This window comes from Pseudorca crassidens, chromosome 5, assembly GCF_039906515.1.
Source record: "Pseudorca crassidens isolate mPseCra1 chromosome 5, mPseCra1.hap1, whole genome shotgun sequence".
NCBI lineage: Eukaryota > Metazoa > Chordata > Mammalia > Artiodactyla > Delphinidae > Pseudorca > Pseudorca crassidens.
Genome location: NC_090300.1, coordinates 100,060,050 through 100,073,159, shown reverse-complemented (window position 1 = coordinate 100,073,159; position 13,110 = coordinate 100,060,050). Strand labels below are relative to the sequence as shown.

The 13,110-nt window shown below is 37.6% G+C and overlaps 1 long non-coding RNA gene across 2 annotated transcripts in view; it reads left to right on the top strand.

Moving 5' to 3' along the window:
* LOC137225252 (uncharacterized) overlaps positions 1 to 13,110 on the top strand; it is a 243,647-nt gene that overhangs the window by 36,002 nt on the left and 194,535 nt on the right. For both annotated transcript variants that reach the window (XR_010943755.1, XR_010943756.1), the window contains exon 2: positions 9,093 to 9,284. This is a non-coding gene — a long non-coding RNA (uncharacterized lncRNA). The remainder of the gene's footprint in view (positions 1 to 9,092; positions 9,285 to 13,110) is intronic.

Here is a 13,110-nt window from a genome sequence, read left to right as displayed (position 1 = left end):
GCTTCTCTTGAAAGTTGCCACCCAGGAAAGAGTTTGATTAGGGAGTGTTCTATGTAGTATTTTACTTGCAGGTGCATGTTCAGTGTTGTCCTGTCCTTACTTAGCTGGAGATTAAATTCTCATACCCTGCCTTGGTTTTTAATACCAGACAATATGGTCTTTGTTTTAGTAAATACCTGTGCCTATGTGGATTATTTTAGGAAGGCCACGTGATAGCAATGTGTCTGAGGCAGTATTTCTTGCAGAGAAGTTTAAATGAAAGGAAAATTGTTCAAGTGGAGAGTTCTGTAAATGCAGTATTGTGGGAGTCATTGAGAAATGGGAATAAAAGTCTGTTTTAATCATACATCTCTTCATATAGTTGCTGAAAGCAATATGAAATCATTTGGTCCCATCTATGGAATGTGATTGGGTCTACCTGCTGCAGGAAATGGAAGGTAGCGGCCTGCGGGTGTGGTGTGTGGGAAAAAGGGCCCAACCACTCTAATTATGAGTCTTTCTAGCCTTAAAGTCCCATCTTTCCAGTCCTAACAGTAGAATATTAAGAGTAAGTTCATTGAAGAAGATGTGGCACATATATACAATGGAATATTAGTCAGCCATAAAAAGAAATGAAATTGAGCTATTTGTAATGAGGTGGATGGACCTAGAGTCTGTCATACAGAGTGAAGTAAGTCAGAAAGAGAAAAACAAATATCGTATGCTAACACATATATATGGAATATAAAAAAAAAATGGTCATGAAGAACCTAAGGGCAAGATGGGAATAAAGACACAGACCTACTAGAGAATGGACTTGAGTATACGGGGAGGGCGAAGGGTAAGCTGGGACAAAGTGAGAGAGTGGCATGGACATATATACACTACCAAACATAAAACAGATAGCTAGTGGGAAGCAGCCGCATAGCACAGGGAGATCAGCTCGGTGCTTTGTGACTACCTAGAGGGGTGGGATAGGGAGGGTGGGAGGAGGGAGACACAAGAGGGAAGAGATATGGGAACATATGTATATGTATAACTGATTCACTTTGTTAGAAACTAACACACCATTGTAAACCAATTATACTCCAATAAAAATGTAAAAAAAAAAAAAAGTAAGTTCATTGATACTTAGAGGACTAGTTAAAACAGAAATTCCCTACTTTCTGAAATTGTGATAATAGTAATTTTCTCATAAGATTGTTGCATGTGTTTAATGAGATAATCTATGTAAAGTATGTTATAAATGTGTATATGTTTAGCTACCATTATTATTATAATTATTACCATACGCACATGAAGTCCTTACACTTCCCATCAGGGTTTGAAGAATTTGCTGGTCAAACCTCACTTTCTTTTAAGTGATGATTCTTCTTCTTTAAACAACAGATTTATTCAGGTATAATTGATATACAAAAAACAGCACATATTTAATGTCTAAATTTGATGGGTTTGGACATATGCATACACTTGTGAAAATGAAGCGTTTGGTTCTTTGTTTTGATTGAGTCCCACACCATTGGTATAAGTCACTTATCAAACTATCATGGGGTGCAGCTGTGTTCAGCTGAGTAATGTGGGTGTCCTGTATTTTTCACTCTTGACTAGATGGGACAAAATCACTGTGGAGTCGTTTGAAGCCTAATAAATCATACCCCATTTCCAAGAAATGTATTTTGGTTAACAGACTCCTTTCTAAGATATAAATAAGCTGGGTTTCATTTTTTCATCCAGAGTTGTTAACCGAGATCAGATAAAGCATGAGATCTGTTGATGTCTGGAGTGGGCAGGAAGGGGAATCTTGGGCTTGGGGCCATTGGTGAAAGACTGACTGTTGGGAGGGAGGGCCTTGTGGGATGCCAAACTCTAGGCGCCTCTGGGACCAGGTTGAGTGTGATGGAGGTAGGAGGGTGTGGAAGAGTACTTGGCTGAGGGCGGGTGATGTGTCATTAAAATTCCCAGCAGGCTGCCTGTAGCTCTCTGGCTGTGGAGTAGCTTGCCAATGTCTGAATAGAGATGTCAGGGCTAGTTTGGAAGGCTGCAAATTAAAAATGATTTACACTTTTGGCCAGCTTAATCTCTTCTAATCCAGCTTGTATAGTTATTCCAGTTCAGCCCAGTATCTCTCCTCTCAGTCTTGGCTTCTCCTGGGAGGTGAAGTTAAAAAGGGAAAGAAAATGGAAGGTGTGGAAAAAGAAAAGAGCATTTCCCCCCTTTTCCTGATGGAAAAGTTGATCAGACTTTTAGATCCCTCATCTCTACCTTCTTTTTCTTCTTTACTATGTACATAAGCCAAGGCTTTTGAAACTTATTTCTGAAGAAATGGCCCCCTCCCCTAACTACTAATGAAAATAATGTACTTTACAAAATTAACATTCTAGCCTCTTCTAAGTATAGAGGAAGAGATAACATGTTACCTTTGGATCAGTTTTTTACCCTTGAAAAATTACAAGTGGTTCCCTTCAGTTATGTAAATGTAGGAGTCTGATATTTTAAGGAAAGGGTCCCATGGAGTCTTGTGAACTTTATAAAGGCAGCGTCTCTTGGTATGCAGTTCTCTAAGGAAGACTAGTTGGGGTTTAAGTGATAAAATAGAAAAAATAAAATAGATGTAACTGTGTTTGTACCTCAGACTGGTGAAGTGGGTCAGCTCAGTTATACTCCCAAGGGGATTATGAAAGTTTATCTTAGGGCACCTGAGTGATTACTTGGAGGAAAATCAAGGAAATGCAAGGGACAGTTTACATCAGGTTTTCAGGGGGCATTACTGTTGACTACAGAGAGCTACAGCTGGTTGAGAGGACATCCCAGAAGCATTTTTATCAACTTGGAGAGAAGGATCAGCCTAACTCATATGAAAAACATAAGATAGAGAAGGCATGCTCATTCACTCTTGGAGGATGCAAAGAGAAGTGTTCTCTGTCCCCACCACCCTACAATGCTCCTTTTCTCAGCCCTTCTCCATTTACCCATCCCCTTACCACTTCGGAATGTGAATTCCCTGTAAGCAGAGGTTTTGTCTGTCTTATTCATTGTTGAATCCCCCGTGCTTAGAACCGTGCCTAGCACCCAGTGAGCACTAAATAAATAACATATTTTTGAATTAAGAAATGGATAAATTTAAACTTAGGGGAACATTGAAATTGTTGAATGACAGAATTAGGATCTAAAGAGATCTGCTGGAACTATAAGCTGAATCTACCAGATAAAGTTTAATAGGAAAAAATGGAAAATCCTGCCATAGGTTCAAAAATCAACCATAAAAGGTCCCCAGATAGGGAGATATAACTTGGTGATAGCTTATGTGACAAATTTAGTTGACAGTAAGCACAGCATAAATTAGCAGTGTGCTATGATTATGATAAAATTTTAGTATGATCACAAGCCCCATTAATTAAGATATAATACCTAGACTAGAGAAGGTGACAGTACTTGCCTTCTTTATGCTGATCAGGTAGTACTGCAGTACCTATATTCTATTCTGTATGCTGCACTTAATAAATGATGTATTTAATTCAAAAAGAGTCATGCACCACAATGTTCATTGCAGCTGTATTTACAATAGCCAGGTCATGGAAGCAACCTTAGTGTCCATTGACAGATGAGTGGGTAAAGAAGATGTGGCACATATGTACAATGGAATATTACTCAGCCATAAAAAGAAATGAAACTGAGTTATTTGTAGTGAGGTGGATGGACCTAGAGTCTGTCATACAGAGTGAAATAAGTCAGAAAGAGAAAAACAAATACCGTATGCTAACGCATAGAGTCGAAAAAAAAAAAAAGGTTCTGATGAACCTAGGGGTAGGACAGGAAAAAGACGCAGACATAGAGAATGGACTTGAGGACACGGGGAGGGGGAAGGGTAAGCTGGGACGAAGTGAGAGAGTGGCATGGACTTATATATACTACCAAATGTAAAACAGATAGCTAGTGGGAAGCAGCCGCAAGCACAGGGAGATCAGCTGGGTGCTTTGTGACCACCTAGAGGGGTGGGATAGGGAGGGTGGGAGGGAGATGCAAGAAGGAGGAGATATGGGGATATATGTATATATAGAGCTGATTCACTTTGTTATAAAACAGAAACTAACACACCATTGTAAAGCAATTATACTCCAATAAAGATGTTAAAAAAAATAAATGATATATTTATATAAATCTGTGTGTTTAATGGAGACTAGCCAGAGAAATAAGGGGATTTGGAATGTGAGGGATAATTGGTAATACTGAGGACATTTTTAGTCAGCCTAAGAAAAGGTTCAATGAGCTTCAGTCTTCAAGTATCTGAGGGGCTATTCTGTGAAGAGGCACAAGATTTGTTCTCTGTGGTATCAGGGGCTAAAACTAGGGCAATTGGGCTGAGGTTTCACGAAGATAGATTTTATCTTACTGCAAAGAAGGATTTCTAAATTTGTCTGATCTCTATGGAGTCTTGCAGGGAAGTGAATCTTCTTTATCTGGAGATATTCAAGCAGTCTGCACAAAGATTGCACAATGGCTTGAGTACCTGGTTGAACCTGAGGATTGATAAGACATCTTCATTAGAGATGAGCAATGTGGGCAGGTGAAGCATCCAGGAGGGGTGAGATGCTTCGCTGATTTCAGGGCCAGCCTGACATTGGAATTCTTTCCATGAATCACACTGCTTAAATGCAGTTTAAAAGTGTTCTAATTTATCTGATCTGGCTCTGTGACACCTGAATAATATAACTCAGATTATCTGGAATATGTAAGTGGGCTTAATTATTTATTGAAAACTACTTATTGAGTGCTGGCTCTGTGCTAAGTACTTGCTAGGGATTAAGACAGAATAATGAACAAGATTCAGTCTCTGTTCTCAGGAATCCTAGGTATCGTGCTCATAGGGCCTCTGTACTACAAGGCTAACATTTCAGCTTGGAGGCTCCATTCTCAGACTTCATTGAGCATTTGGTTCAGTTCCTTAAACCTTTATGCTTATTAGTTCTCCAGACAGGCATTTCCTAGAGGGCAGGGATTGTTTCTTTTTGCCCTTGAATGTTCGTAGGATCTGAAAGCGCAGTGGTTGACATAATAGTAGGTATTCAGTAAATGCTTGTACAGTACCTCCCCCACCCCACTTAACCATAAAACTCCTAGAAAACGTAGGTGGTAAGCTCCTTGACATAGGTCTTGGTGATGATTTTTTAAATCTGCCACCAAAAGCAAAAGCAACAAAAGCAAAAATAAGCACATGGGACTACATTGAACTAAAAAGCTTCTGCGTAGTAAAGGAAACTGTCAATAAAATTAACAGGCAGCTACTGAATGGGAGAAAACATTTGCAAATCATATATCTGACAAGGGGCTAATATCCAAAATATGTAAAGAACTCATGCAACTCAGCCAAAGAACCCAAATGTTCAATTAAAAATGGGCGAAGATCTGAACATTCTTCCAAAGAAGACATACAGATGGTCAACAGGTACATGAAGAGGTGCTCAATATCATTAATCATCAAGGAAATGCAGATCAAAACCACAATGAAATATCACCTCACACATGTTAGAACAAATTATCAAAAAGACAACGAAAAACAAGTGTTGGTGAAGATGTGGAAAAAGGGAACCCTTGTGCACTGTTGATGGGAATATAAGTTGATGCAGCCACTATGGAAAACATTATGGTGGTTCATCAAAAAATTAAAAGTAGAGCTACCACATGATCCAACAATCCCATTTCTTGGTATTTATCCAAAGAAAACAAAAATACTGACTTAAAGAGTTAATAGTTCCCCTTTATTTGAGGGGGATATGTTCCAAGACCCACAGTGGGTGCCTGAAATCTTGGATAGTATGGAACCCTATATATACTATGTATTTTTCCCCCTATACATACATACTTATGGTAAACTTTAACTTATAAATTAGGCACAGTAAGATATTAACAACAATGACTAATGAAATAGAAAAATTATAACAATATACTGTAATAAAAGTTATGTGAATGTGGTCTCTCTCTGTCTCAAAATATCTTATTAGACAAATTTCATGTTTTTTCTGTATTAACTAAGCACTTATCGTGCACTGTGGCTGTAACTTTTGCAGTTTGAGGTGCAAGTGCAAAAGTAGGACGAATTTCATTTTCCGTCTTCACAATTTCATGGAAAGAAGACTTGTTCTTATTATAGATTCTAGCAACCTCAGCACATGATTTTTTTCTATCCTTATTATTGAAAACTTTCACCTTTTCACTTAAAGGAAGCACTTTATGGCTTCTCTTTGGCATATCCAAATTGCTAGTACCACTACTGTGCTTTGGGGCCATTATTAAGTAAAATGAGAGTTACTTGAACACGAGTACTGTGACACAGTGACACTCGATCTGACAACCAAGGTGGCTACTGAGTAACTGAACAGCAGGATACGCTGGACAAAGGGATGATTCACATTGCAGGCTGGATGGAATGGGACAGTGTGAGATTTCATCATGCTATTCAGAATGGCGCAAAATTTAAAGCTTATGAGTTGTTTATTTATGGAATTTTCCAGTTAATATTTTTGGGCTGTGGTTGACCACGTGTAACTGAAACTGTGGAAAGCAAAACCCCGGATAAGGGAGGATTACTTTAGGAACATAACTAACAGTGCTCTGCAAATGAGTTGAGAACGAGAAGAAATCCTAAGAAAGACCAGTGGAGGCACAGGGCCTTAAGAACTGGAGGAATAATTAAGAGTCTCATTCTAGGCTTGGGGATGGGAGCAGGAGGATTGGGGGGGGTGGTGGGAGCTGGGCAACAAAGCCACCAGACAGGCCATGACAAAGAAGTTGGTCTTTACTACGGGGTCTCACCAGCATCAGGAATCAAATACATTATTCAATACCGAATAGCACATACAAGAATGAGTTGTAGAAGCACTAGAGCTCCAGGGTTTGAGTTATCTACAAGGAGAAGGAGGAGGTGGTTTCAGAGCAGTCTGAGGCCCAGTGCTAAGGTAGGACAGCTCTCTCCTTAATGCAGGGAATGGGATGGGGCTCAGAGGACCAAATCAGAACATAAAAGGAGCCCTTATATCCACTGTCAAAGAGCCCAGTCTAATTCTGATGAGCAGCATTTAGGAAAAGGTGAACTCTTTTTTTAAAAAAAAAATATTTTAATTTTTTTACATTCTTTTTCAAATTCTTTTATCATTTAGGTCATTACAGAATATTGAGGAGAGTTCCCTGTGCTATACAGTAGGTCCTTGTTGGTTATCCATTTTAAATATAGCAGTGTGTACATGTCAGTCCCAAACTCCCATTCTATCCCTCCCGCCTACCCTTCCCCCTGGTAACCATAGGTTCATTCTCCAAGTCTATGAGTCTGTTTCTGTTTTATAGATAAGACCATTTGTAACATTTTTTTAAGGTTCCAAATATAAGTGATGTCACATGATAGTTGTCTTTTTCTGTCTGACTTACTTCACTTAGTATGATAATCTCCAGGTCCATCCATGTTGCTACTAATGGCATTCTTTCATTCTATTTTATGACTGAGTAGTAGTCCATTGTATATTTGTATCACATCTTCTTTATCCATTCATATGTTGATGGACATTTAGGTGGCTTCCATGTCTTGGCTATTGTAAACAGTGCTGCAGTGAACATTGCGATGCATGTATACTTTCGAACCAAGTTTTTCTCTGGATATATGCCCAAGAGTGGGATTGCTGCATCATGTGGTAGCTCTATTTTTAGTTTTTTAAGGACCCTCCATACTGTTCTCCATAGTGGCTGTACCAATTTACATTCCCACCAACAGTGTAGAAGAGTTCCCTTTTCTCCACACCCTCTCTAACATTTATTGTTTGTAGATTTTTTGACAATGGCCATTCTGACTGGTGTGAGGTAATATCTCATTGTAGTTTTGATTTGCATTTCTCTAATAATTAGTGATGTTAAACATCTTTTCATGTGCCTCTTGGCCATCTGTATATCTTCTTCAGAGAAATGTCTATTTAGACCTTCTGCCCATCTTTTTGATTGGGTTGTTTGTTTTTATGGTATTGAGCCTCATGAACTGTTTGTAAATTTTGGAGACAAATCCTTTGTTGGTCATATCATTTGCAAATATTTTCTCCCATTCTGTGGGTTGTCTCTTCATTTTGTTTATGGTTTCCTTTGCTGTGCAAAGGCTTTTGAGTTTAATTAGGTCCCATTTGTTTATTTTTTTTAATTTCCATTATTGTGGGAGATGGATTGAAAAAGATATTACTGTGATTTATGTCAGAGAGCGTTCTGCCTGTGTTCTCCTCTAAGGTTTTTATAGTATTCAGTCTTACATTTAGGTCTTTAATCCGTTTTGAGTTTATTTTTGTGTATGGTGTTAAAGAGTGTTTTAATTTCATTTTTTTCACATGTAGCTGTCCAGTTTTCCCAGCACCATTTATTGGAGAGACTGTCTTTCCCCCATTGTATAGTCTTGCCTCCTTTGTCATAGATTAATTGACCATAGGTGTGTGGGTTCATTTCTGGGTTTTCTATCCTGCTCCATTGATATACATTTCTGTTTTTGTTCCAGTACCATACTGTTTTGATGACTGTAGCTTTGTATTATACTCTGAAGTCAGGGAGCCTGATTCCTCCAGATCTGTTTTTATTTCTCAAGATTACTTTGGCTATTTGGGGTCTTTTGTGTCTCCATACAAATTTTAAGATTTTTTGTTCTAGTTATGTGAAAAATGTTATTAGTAAGTTGATAGAGATTTCACTGAATCTGTAGACTGCCTTGGGTAGTACAGTCATTTTCACAATATTTATTCTTCCAATCCAAGGACATGGTATATTTTTCCATTTGTTTTTGTCATCTTAAATTTCCTTCATCAACATCCTAGAGTTTTCAGAGTACAGGTCTTTTGTCTCCTTAGGTAGGTTTATTCCTAGGTATTTTATTCTTTGAGGTAATAGTAAATGGGATTGTTTGTTAATTTCTCTTTCTGATCTTTCATTGTTAGTGTATAGAAATGCAACAGATTTCTGTGTATTAATTTTGTATCCTGCGACTTTACCAAATTCATTGATGAGCTATAGTATTTTTCTGGTAGCATTTGTAGGATTTTCTATATATATTATCATGTCATCTGCAAACAGTGACAGTTTTATTTCTGCTTTTCCAGATTGGTTTCCTTTTATTTCTTTTTCTTCACTGACTGCTGTGGCTGGACTTCCAAAATTATGTTGAAAAAAAGTGACAAGAGTGGACATCCTTGTCTTGTTACTGATCTTAGAGGATATGCTATCAGCTTTTCACTGTTGAATATGATGTTAGTTGCTGTAGGTTTGTCACATGTGACCTTCATGATATTAAGGTATGTTACTTCTATGACCACTTTCTGTAGAGTTTTTATTGTAAATGATGTTGAATTTTGTCAAAAGCTTTTTGTGCATGTATGTTTTTAAACATTTCTTTGGAGTATAATGGCTTTACAATGGTGTGTTAATTTCTGCTTTATGACAAAGGTTTTCTACTCTCACCACTGTTATTCAACATAGTTTTGGAAGTTTTAGCCAGAGCAATCAGAGAACAAAAAGAAATAAAAGGAATTCAAATCAGAAAATAAGTAAAACCGGCACTGTTTGCAGATGACATGACAGTATACATACAGAATCCTAAAGATGCTACCAGAAAACTACTAGAGCTAATCAATGAATTTGCTAAAGTAGCAGGATACAAAATTAATGCACAGAAATGTCCTGCATTCCTATACACTAAGGATGAAAAATCTGAAAGAGAAATTAAGGAAACACTCCCATTTACCACTGCAGCAAAAGGAATAAAATACCTAAGAATAAACCTACTGAAGGAGACAAAAGACCTGTATGCAGAAAACTAAAAGCACTGATGAAAGAAATGAAAGATGATAAAAACAGATGGAGAGATATACCATGTTCTTGGATTGGAAGAATCACTATTGTGAAAATGACTCTACTCCCCAAAGCAATCTACAGATTCAATGCATTCCCTATCAAATTACCAATGGCATTTTTCACAGAACTAGAGCAAAAAATTTCACAATTTGTATGGAAACACAAAAGACCTCAAATAGCCAAAGCAATCTTGAGAAAGAAAAACAGCTGGAGGAATCAGGCTCCCAGACTTCAGACTATACTACAAAGCTGCAGTAATCAATACAATATGGTACTGGCACAAAAACAGAAATACAGATCAGTGGAGCAGGATAGAAAGCCAGAGATAAACGCACACACATATGGTCACATTATATTTGATAGAGGAGTCAAGAATATACAATGGAGAAAAGACCACTCAATAAGTGGTGCTGGGAAAACTGGACAGCTACATGTAAAAGAATGAAATTAGAACACTCCCTAACACCATACACAAAAATAAACTCAAAATGGATTAGAGACCTAAATGTAAGGCCAGACGCTATAAAACCCTTAGAGGAAAACATAGGCAAAACACTCTATGATGTAAACCACAGCAAGATCCTTTTTGACCCACCTCCTAGAGAAATGGGAATAAAAACAAAAATAAACAGATGAAATGAAACTTAAAAGCTTTTGCACAGCAAAGGAAACCATAAACAAGACAAAAAGACAGCCCTCAGAATGGGAGAAAATATTTGCAAATGAAACAACTGACAACGGATTAATCTCCAAAATTTACATAGTTCACATAGCTCAATATCAAAAAAAAAAACACAACACAATCCTAAAATGGGCAGAAGACCTAAATAGACATTTCTCCAAAGAAGATATACAGATTGCCAACAAACACATGAAAAGATGCTCAACATCACTAATAATTAGAGAAATGCAAATCAAAACTACAATGAAGTATCACCTCACACCAGTGAGAATGGCCATCATCAAAAAATCTACAAACAATGAATGCTGGAGAGGGTGTGGAGAAAAGGGAACCCTCTTGCACTGTTGGTGGAATGTAAATTGGTATAGCCACTATGGAGAACAGTATAGAGGGTCCTTAAAAAACTAAAAATAGAACTACCACATGACCCAGCAATCCCACTACTGGGCAAATACCCTGAGAAAACCATAATTCAAAGAGTCACGTACCATAATGTTCACTGCAGCTCTATTTACAATAGCCAGGACATGGAAGCAACCTAAATGTCCATCGACAGATGAGTGGATAAAGAAGATGTGGCACATATATACAATAGAATATTACTTAGACAATGATAACTTAGAAACTGAGTTACTTGTATTGAGGTGGATGGACCTAGAGTTTGTCATACAGAGTGAAGTAAGGTAGAAAGAGAAAAACAAATACCATATGCTAACACATATATATGGAATCTTAAAAAAAAAAAACTTGTTCTGTAGAGCCGACGGGCAGGACAGGAATAAAGGTACAGATGCTGAGAATGGACTTGAGGACACAGGGAGGGAGAAGGTAAGCTGGGACAAAATGAGAGAGTAGAATGGACATACATATGCTACCAAATGCAAATAAGATAGCTAGTGGGAAGCATAGCACAGGGAGATCAGCTGGGTGCTTTGTCACCACCTAGAGGAGTGGGAAAGGGAGGGTGGGAAGGAGGTGCAAGAGGGAGGAGATATGGGGTTATATGTATATGTATAGCTGATTCACTTTGTCATAAGCAGAGGAAATGCTTCCACCTTAGAGGAAATGGTTTCAGTTTTTCTCCATTGAGAATGATGTTAGCTGTGGGTTTGTCATATAAGGCCTTTATTATGTTGAGGTAGGTTCCCTCTATGCCTACTTTCTGGAGGGTTTGTATCATAAATGGTGTTGAATTTTTCCAAAAGCTTTTTCTGCATCTATTCAGATGATCATAAGGTTTTTCTCCTTCAGTTTGTTAATATGGTCTATCACATTGCTTGATTTGCATATATTGAAGAATCCTTGCATTCCTGGGATAAACCCCACTTGATCATGGTGTATGATCCTTTTAATGTGCTGTTGGATTCTGTTTGCTAGTATTTTGTTGAGGACTTCTCATCTATGTTCATCAGTGATGTTGGCCTATAGTTTTATTTCTTTCTGATATCGTTGTCTGGTTTGGGTATCAGGGTGATGGTGGCCTTGTAGAATGTATTTGGGAGTGTTCCTCCCTCTGCTATATTTTGGAAGAGTTTGAGAAGGATAGGTGGTAGCTCTTCTCTAAATGTTTGATAGAATTCGCCTGTGAAGCCATCTGGTCCTGAGCTTTTGTTTGTTGGAAGATTTTTAATCACAGTCTCAACTTCAGTGTTTGTGACTGGTGTTTATATTTCCTATTTCTTCCTGGTTCAGTCTCAGAAAGTTGTGCTTTTCTAAGAATTTGTCCATTTCTTCCAGGTTGTCCATTTTATTGGCATAGAGTTGCTTGTAATAATCTCTCATGATCCTTTGTATTTCTGCAGTGTCAGTTGTTACTTCTCCTTTTTCATTTCTAATTTTATTGATTTGAGGCGCCTCCCTTTTTTTCTTGACAAGTCTGGCTAATGGTTTAGCAATTTCGTTTATATTCTCAAAGAACCAGCTTTTAATTTGATTGATCTTTGCTATCGTTTCCTTCATTTCTTTTTCATTTATTTCTGATCTGATCTTTATGATTTCTTTCCTTCTGCTAACTTTGGGAGTTTTTTGTTCTTTCTCTAATTGATTTAGGTGTAAGGTTAGGTTGTTTATTTGAGATGTTTCTTGTTTCTTGAGGTAGGATTGTATTGCTCTAAACTTCCCTCTTAGAACTGCTTTTGCTGCATCCCATTGGTTTTGGGTCGTCATGTTTTCATTGTCATTTGTTTATAGGTATTTTTAAGCTTCCTTTTTGATTTCTTCAGTGATGTCTTGGTTATTTAGTAGTGTATTGTTTAGCCTCCATGTGGTTGTATTTTTTACAGATTTTCCCTGTAATTGATATCTAGTCTCATACTGTTGTGGTTGGAAAAGATACTTGATATAATTTCAATTTTCTTAAATTTACCAAGGCTTCATTTGTGACCCAAGATACGATCTATCCCAGAGAATGTTCCATGAGCACTTGAGAAGAAAGTGTATTCTGCTGTTTCTGGATGGAATGTCCTATAAATATCAATTAAGTCTATCTTGTGTAATGTATCATTTAAAGGTTGTGTTTCCTTATTTATTTTGATTTTGGATGATCTGTCCATTGGTGAAAGTGGGGTGTTAAAGTCCCCTACTAT